The following is a 7,199-nucleotide window of genomic DNA, read 5'->3' as shown; positions in this document are numbered from 1 at the left end:
GACGAAGAAACACAATTGTTAGATCAAAACATTACAATTTTATATAAACAAAGAGGTGTAAAACAAAAGGATGTGAAAACTAACGGGTGTCAACATAGAAAGTTGGAGGTGCAACGAAGAAACACAATTGTTGGACCGAAACTTTGCAACTTTTGAGATCATTAACAAAGGGTGAGATCATTAATCATACTCAAAGAACAAAAAATCTTTTCAAAGTCCATAAAATCTGTATATATATAAAAACAAAGAGTGTGAAAACAAATAGGTGTAAAACAAAAAGGTGTGAAACAAAAATGTGTGAAAACTAACAAGTGCAACAATTGAAAGCTAGGGGTACAACGAAGAAACACAATTGTTGGATCAAAACACTGCAACTTTATATAAACAAAGAGGTGTAAAACAAAAGAGTGTGAAAACTAACGGGTGCCAACATGGAAAACTGGGGGTGCAACGAAGAAACACAATTGTTGGACCAAAAATTTGCAGCTTTGAGACATTAACAAAGGGTGAGATCATTAATAATACCTAAATAATAAAAACTCTTTTCAAAATCCATAAAAATCTGTATATATATAAAAACAAAGAGGTGTGAAACAAAAATGTGCAAAAACTAACAAGTGCAACCATTGAAAGCTAGGGGTACGACGAAGAAACACAATTGTTGGATCAAAACATTGCAACTTTATATAAACAAAGAAGTCTAATACAAAAGGTGTGAAAACTAACGGGTGCCAACATAGAAAGCTGGAGGTGCAACGAAGAAACACAATTGTTGGACAGAAACTTTGCAACTTTTGAGATCATTAATCATACTCAAAGAACAACTACTATTTCCAAAGTCCATAAAAATCTCTATATATATAAAAACAAAAAGTGTGAAAACAAAGAGGTGTGAAACAAAAATGTGTGAAACAAAAAGGTGCAAAACTAACAAGTGCAACCACTGAAAGCTAGGGGTACAACGAAGAAACACAATTATTGGATCAAAACATTGCAACTTTATATAAACAAAGAGGTGTAAAACAAAAAGATGTGAAAACTAACGGGTGCCAACATGGAAAGCTGGGGGTGCAACGAAGAAACACAATTGTTGGACCAAAACTTTGCAACTTTGAGATCATTAACAAAGGGTAAGATCATTAATAATACTCAAAGAACAAAAACTCTTTTTACAGTCAATAAAAATCAGTATATATATAAATAAAGAGTGTGAAAACAAAGAGGTGTGAAACAAAAAGGTGCGAAAACTAACAAGTGCAACCATTGAAAGCTAGGGGTACGACGAAAAAACACAATTGTTGATCAAAACAATGCAAATTTATATAAACAAAGAGGTGTAAAACAAAAGGATGTGAAAAACTAATGGGTGCCAACATGGAAAGCTGGGGATGCAACGAAGAAACACAATTGTTGGACCGAAATATTGCAATTTTTTAGATCATTAACAAAGGGTTTAGTAGGTGTGATTTTAAAAGATGAGGGTACGACGAAAAAACACGATTATTGGAAAAAAAAAACTTGCAACTGTTAGGATTATTAATAATTTTAAAATTGTTAGATGAGATAATAGAAACAATCTCATTCGTTAGATTAAAGTTGACCCCCAAAAGTGGGTTTAATATATATAGATTACAAATGCAGAATTTGCATATAAAGCAATATAAATTCACTGCCAAGCGACGACAACAACAATAACATATTGTATTTTGGTTTAAATACCAATATATGAGAACGTGGAGCAAATGTTTAGGATGATAAGGATTATTTGTTATCGGCTGGATATACACTCTTGGTGGAAATAAACAGGATCTGTTTGATCAAAATGTAAGTAATAGCCAGCAGTGTCATCGTATATCTGATGAAAGCAAAAACCTGCACCTCCTGTCTTTAGCTTCGTTTTCTTCTTCGTTGTTGAACCAGACAAGGGAATGTGTACTCTGTGGAGGCCCAATAACTTAGAGAGAGAGAGAGAGAGAGAGAGAGAGAGAGAGAGAGAGAGAGAGAGAGAGAGAGAGAGAGAGAGAGGTTATAATGATAATGTATGTTTATAAAGAGAGAGAGAGAGAGAGTGGTTATAATGATAATGTATGTTTATAAAGAGAGAGAGAGAGAGAGAGAGAGAGTGGTTATAATGATAATGTATGTTTATAAAGAGAGAGAGAGAGAGAGAGAGAGTGGTTATAATGATAATGTATGTTTATAAAGAGAGAGAGAGAGAGAGAGAGAGAGAGGAGAGAGAGAGAGGAGAGAGAGAGGTTATAATGATAATGTATGTTTATAAAGAGAGAGAGAGAGAGAGAGTGGTTATATGATAATGTATGTTTATAAAGAGAGAGGAGAGAGAGAGAGAGAGAGTGGTTATAATGATAATGTATGTTTATAAAGAGAGAGAGAGAGAGAGAGAGAGAGAGAGAGAGAGAGAGAGAGAGAGAGAGTGGTTATAATGATAATGTATGTTGCTAGGTTTATAGCCTCACCGTGTCATATATTTTATAGGCGTACGTGGTTATGAAATGAATGCAAACAATTCTTTAACTGTTGTAATGCATTTTCTTTAAACTACGTACTACTCAAGTAAAGTACTCATCCTATGGTTTCTCTCTTTTAACTTTTTTTTTTTGGGTTGACTTTTTAATGTATTTTGTGGTCAAATGTATTCTTTATTCTTTCTTTAAGTAGTCATCAAATAAAGTTTTCTTTTCTTAACGTTAATGAACAAGCAACCAAACTATACATTTTCACGAAATGTATACCATTACCCTAAAAGGAAAGATTTCAGTCAGATGCCAACAAAAGATTCATAGAACCTTATCATAACACACACAAATATATATGTAGCATGACCAATAAAAAATATCGTAAATAAGACACATGACTTTTAGTGGTGTATCGAGAGAAAATATCGTATACTAATTAATAAGACTCGTTTATAAAAAATTTTACACTATTACATATATTTAGTAACTATTTCATACTTGCATGCATGAAATTTGATGCTACCTCTATACCTTGTTTAGATGGTATGATAAATTTCATCAGGCATACTATCGGAAGAAGTCAGCAGCCACACCAGCAGTTGATGCGTCAAAGGAGCGAGAGTCGGCGACATGTCAGCTGGATCTGAGTTGAGTGGAAGACTCTGGACGGAAGAGAGGGTTTTCTGTTACGGGATGAGCTGAATATAAGAGCCGTTGTATCTTCTTCTATTCATTTTATGCTTAGTTTATGTTGTAAACCTTCTGCGATGTGCTTGAGTTCCGAGTGATGTGCTCGGGGATGTACTATGTCGATCACCGCTTCATAGACATAATTTTCAAAACTAGTTATAGAGCCACACCTCGAATGCAGTGACTTGTCTAGTCGTGGAGGTAGTATATAACGGTTTTAAGCTGTCATTGATGTGAGTCATCAAACTTTGTGACAATTGAACCGGTCAGTAAGAAATAATATACCATGTCTAAGATGTGTTGATACCATGTTTGTTAGTATAAGAACCATATCCTAGAGAACAGAGAGGTCTCAAAAGTGATGCTCTTGTTCATGGAAAAAACTGAACCGATTGATTTGTGGAATTGTGAATTAGGTTCATTATAGGTCTGAGTAGTTAAGAATATCGAGAACCAGAATTTTCTATTAGTGTAGATAGAGTTTATCTCTGTTGTTGATATAGTTTAACTTTGATAGAGTCTATCTTCTTTAGGTATCGTTATCTTGTATAGAACGATCCTAACAAAACCTTGTATAAATATGTGCCTTCTATGGCTAATGAAAATAAATCAAGTATCATATTCTACATGGTATCAAAGCATTTGATCCAAACCTAATTTTTATGTGCCTCCTCTTTTCTTCTTCTTCTTCCTCGTCTCTGTTTTTCTTCTTCTTCTCTCATAATTTCTCTTGCTTTCATCATGGCTTCCGATGCCTCCTCTACCTACTCTGAGTCAAACCCTGTGTTTAACGTAGCTGAACCGCACAAGACACTCATCTCCCTCAACATGAGTAACATCACCAAACTCACGCCTAACAATTTCATTACTTGGCGTCTTTAGATTCGCTCTCTCCTTGAGGCCGATGAACTTCACTGCTTCATTGCTGACGAAGCCAATGCACCGCCAGAAACCATCACTGCTGCTACTGGTGTCGATCAAGCAAACCCAAATTTTGCCGCCTGGAAGCGTCAAGACAAGCTTCTTTTTAGTGCCTTGCTTGGCTCTCTCTCTCTTCCGGTTTAGTCCATCGTTGCTCGTGCTTCTACCACCCGTAACATTTGGAAATCCTTACCAACACCTTCGGTAAGTCCTCTCGTGGTCGCATTTGTCAAATCCGAGACCAACTCAAGGCAAGCAAAAAAAGGCACCAAGTCTGTTAACGAGTTCATGCGCGGCATCCTGGAAAAATCGATCAACTTGCTCTGCTTGATGATCCTCTTCCACACGAAGATCTTCTTGATCACATCACTAGCGGTCTCGATGATGACTACAGAGCGATTGTGGAGATGGTTACAAGGGCGTGACACACCGAATTTTGATTGATGAGTTCCATGAAAAACTGATTACCCCGTGAAAATGCTCTCAAGCTGTCGGTGAAAACACTGTCTCTGTTCCTGCAACAGCCAATGCGACACATCTCTTTCGTCCTGCACATCGTGGAGGTTTTGGTTCCTCTCGTGGTGGATTCCATCCTTCACGACCGTATCTTGGCCGGTGTCAAATCTATGGGGTTCAGGGTCATGGTGCTAAACGATTTCCGTAATTTCTTCAGCAGCCACCACACCTGTCTTACTCTGCTTCGCAGTTCTCTTACTCTGCTCCACCGTACCCTCAGTTTTGCGGGTCCTGCTCCTTCTTCGGCACCTCATCTACCACTTTCGTCTCCACAATTGCGTCCTCAGGCTCATCACACCACCAGTGGCTCTCAGCCTGATCTTACTCCCTGGCTCCTCGACAGTGCTGCCTCCCATCATATTGCTAGTGATCTCAGCAATCTCCCTCTGCAAACGCCCTATCATGGCAATGGTGCAGGCTTGCCCATTACTCACACTGGTTTAGTCTCTTTTCCCTCACACTTAAAACATATTCAACTTCAGCATGTTTTGTGTGTTCCTGAAATGCGCAAGAATCTTATTTCGGTTAACAAGTTATGCAAAACAAATAACGTTATGGTCCAACTCTGTCCATATGATTTTCAGGTGAAGGACCTTCACACGGGGACAACACTTCTCAAAGGCAAGGCCTATGAAGGAGTGTATGAGTGGCCGCTTTCCTCTTCCAAGCCCTTTATTTCAGCTTTTTCAACAATAAAGTCATCCCCTTCGGAATGGCATTCTTGTTTAGGACATCCAAACACTCAAACACTTCGTACCATGATCACCAAATTTTCTTTACCAAGTTCTTCCTCTGTATCCTCTACTTTATTTTGCAATTCATGTGCTATTAATAAGAGTCATAAGCTTCCCTTCTCCACTTCTACTCTCACTTCTACTCGGCCGTTAGAACTTCTTTTCTCTGATGTCTGGACATCTCCAGTCATGTCTATCGATGGATACAAGTATTATGTGATTTTTGTTGATCCCTATTAAGAGGACCCGACTTTTTTTTTTAATAATAAAAGAATAAATAATAATAATAATAAATAAACTACAACTAGTGGTCCCATACCCACTAGCCACCTAACCACAATCACATTCAACAACAGAAATAATCAACACCAATATCCAAAATATATCCATTAATAATCCAATATTAACCCAATATTATAGCATAACAATATCCAATTACCAATGAGCAGGAAACATAGAACCAGCAACCTAGCAATGTTTCTAATGATCCAACTCTAGCAACCTAGCAATGCCAGACAACAACCAATTGAGTCCCTAGAACATCCTCGTCTTCATTGCCTTGATTCCACGATCACACATTGCCTCTACCTGCACCACAAACACGAATTGAGATGCATGAGTATTTTATAAATACTCAGTGAGGCAATCCTCCTATATAATGGGGTATACACACAAGCAATAAGATCCCTACATGCCACAAACAGCAATCAATAAAAAAAACCAGACAATATACAAAGCATGCATCATCCGTCGTAACTGAAAGAAGGGTGTCGACCAACACTTCCGAAAACCCTAGTTTGTGTCGACCGACACCTCCACATGGTGTCGATCGACACTCGCCAAAGTCTCGAGCCGTCCTCGAGTTGGTGTCGACCGACACCCCAACTGGTGTCGATCGACACCGATGCCGAGCATCGATTTCCTTTGATCAAAAACCCTGAATCTCACCTCCAATCTTCTCCAATCCGCTCCATGCATTCCCAGAAGCCATAGAAGCCATGAATAATCATAGAGAACTCAAAGAAACAACCACATAAGCACCAAATCACAGAAAAACTAGAGATCTTAGCTTAGATAAGCCATGGTCATGCACTCACCTCTCTGCAGGAAGAATATGACAACCAATGACGAATCCAACCTTCCTAGCAAGCTTCTAGCTCCTTCCTAGCTCCAAATCTCTCAGAACAGCCAATCAATCTCCCAAAATCACCAAAAAGCTCAAGAACACTCTTTCTCTTTGTTTTCTCTCCCAAACGGCGTGAGACAAAAACAAAACATGACCCTAGGTCGTTTTCTCCCTTTTATAACTCGGTTCAATGGTTTCCTTAAACCAAACCGGTCCAAATCGATAAGTAACTCAATCTGGTCGAACCAGAAATAAATGGTGTCGACCGACACCACCCTTGGTGTCGATCAACACCCACCCCCAAAACACAGAGTTTTGGTTCACGGGTGTTACAATTCTCCCCCACCAACATAGATTCGTCCTCGAATCTTGAACAACCATCAGCCAAGGACTCCTGTGCAACCGCCTCCACGGCCCGCACTCCTCCGACCGATCTACGGAAGGTCACCTCTAGGCGATAGACTCACGCTCCAGGCATTATTTGCTCTCAACTTTTGGAATTTCCTTTACTCATAGGCCTAAACCTTGAGTTTTTATTAGCTCCTCATCAGACCTAAGTCTGCATGCCATAATGTTGGCTCCTCATCGGGCCTAAACCCGCATGCCATAATATATATAAGGAAAATCTAATACTCGTCTCTCGGGTTGCCACCCTACAGCGCGCCCCTGGATTGTCATCCGAAGTCGATATACCAACCATACTCCCAAGCCACAAAGTTTCAGAATATGGCAGTA

This window comes from Camelina sativa, chromosome 17, assembly GCF_030686135.1.
Source record: "Camelina sativa cultivar CO46 ecotype springtype chromosome 17, ASM3068613v1".
Taxonomy (NCBI): Eukaryota; Viridiplantae; Streptophyta; class Magnoliopsida; order Brassicales; family Brassicaceae; genus Camelina; species Camelina sativa.
This window is presented reverse-complemented; position numbering follows the sequence as displayed.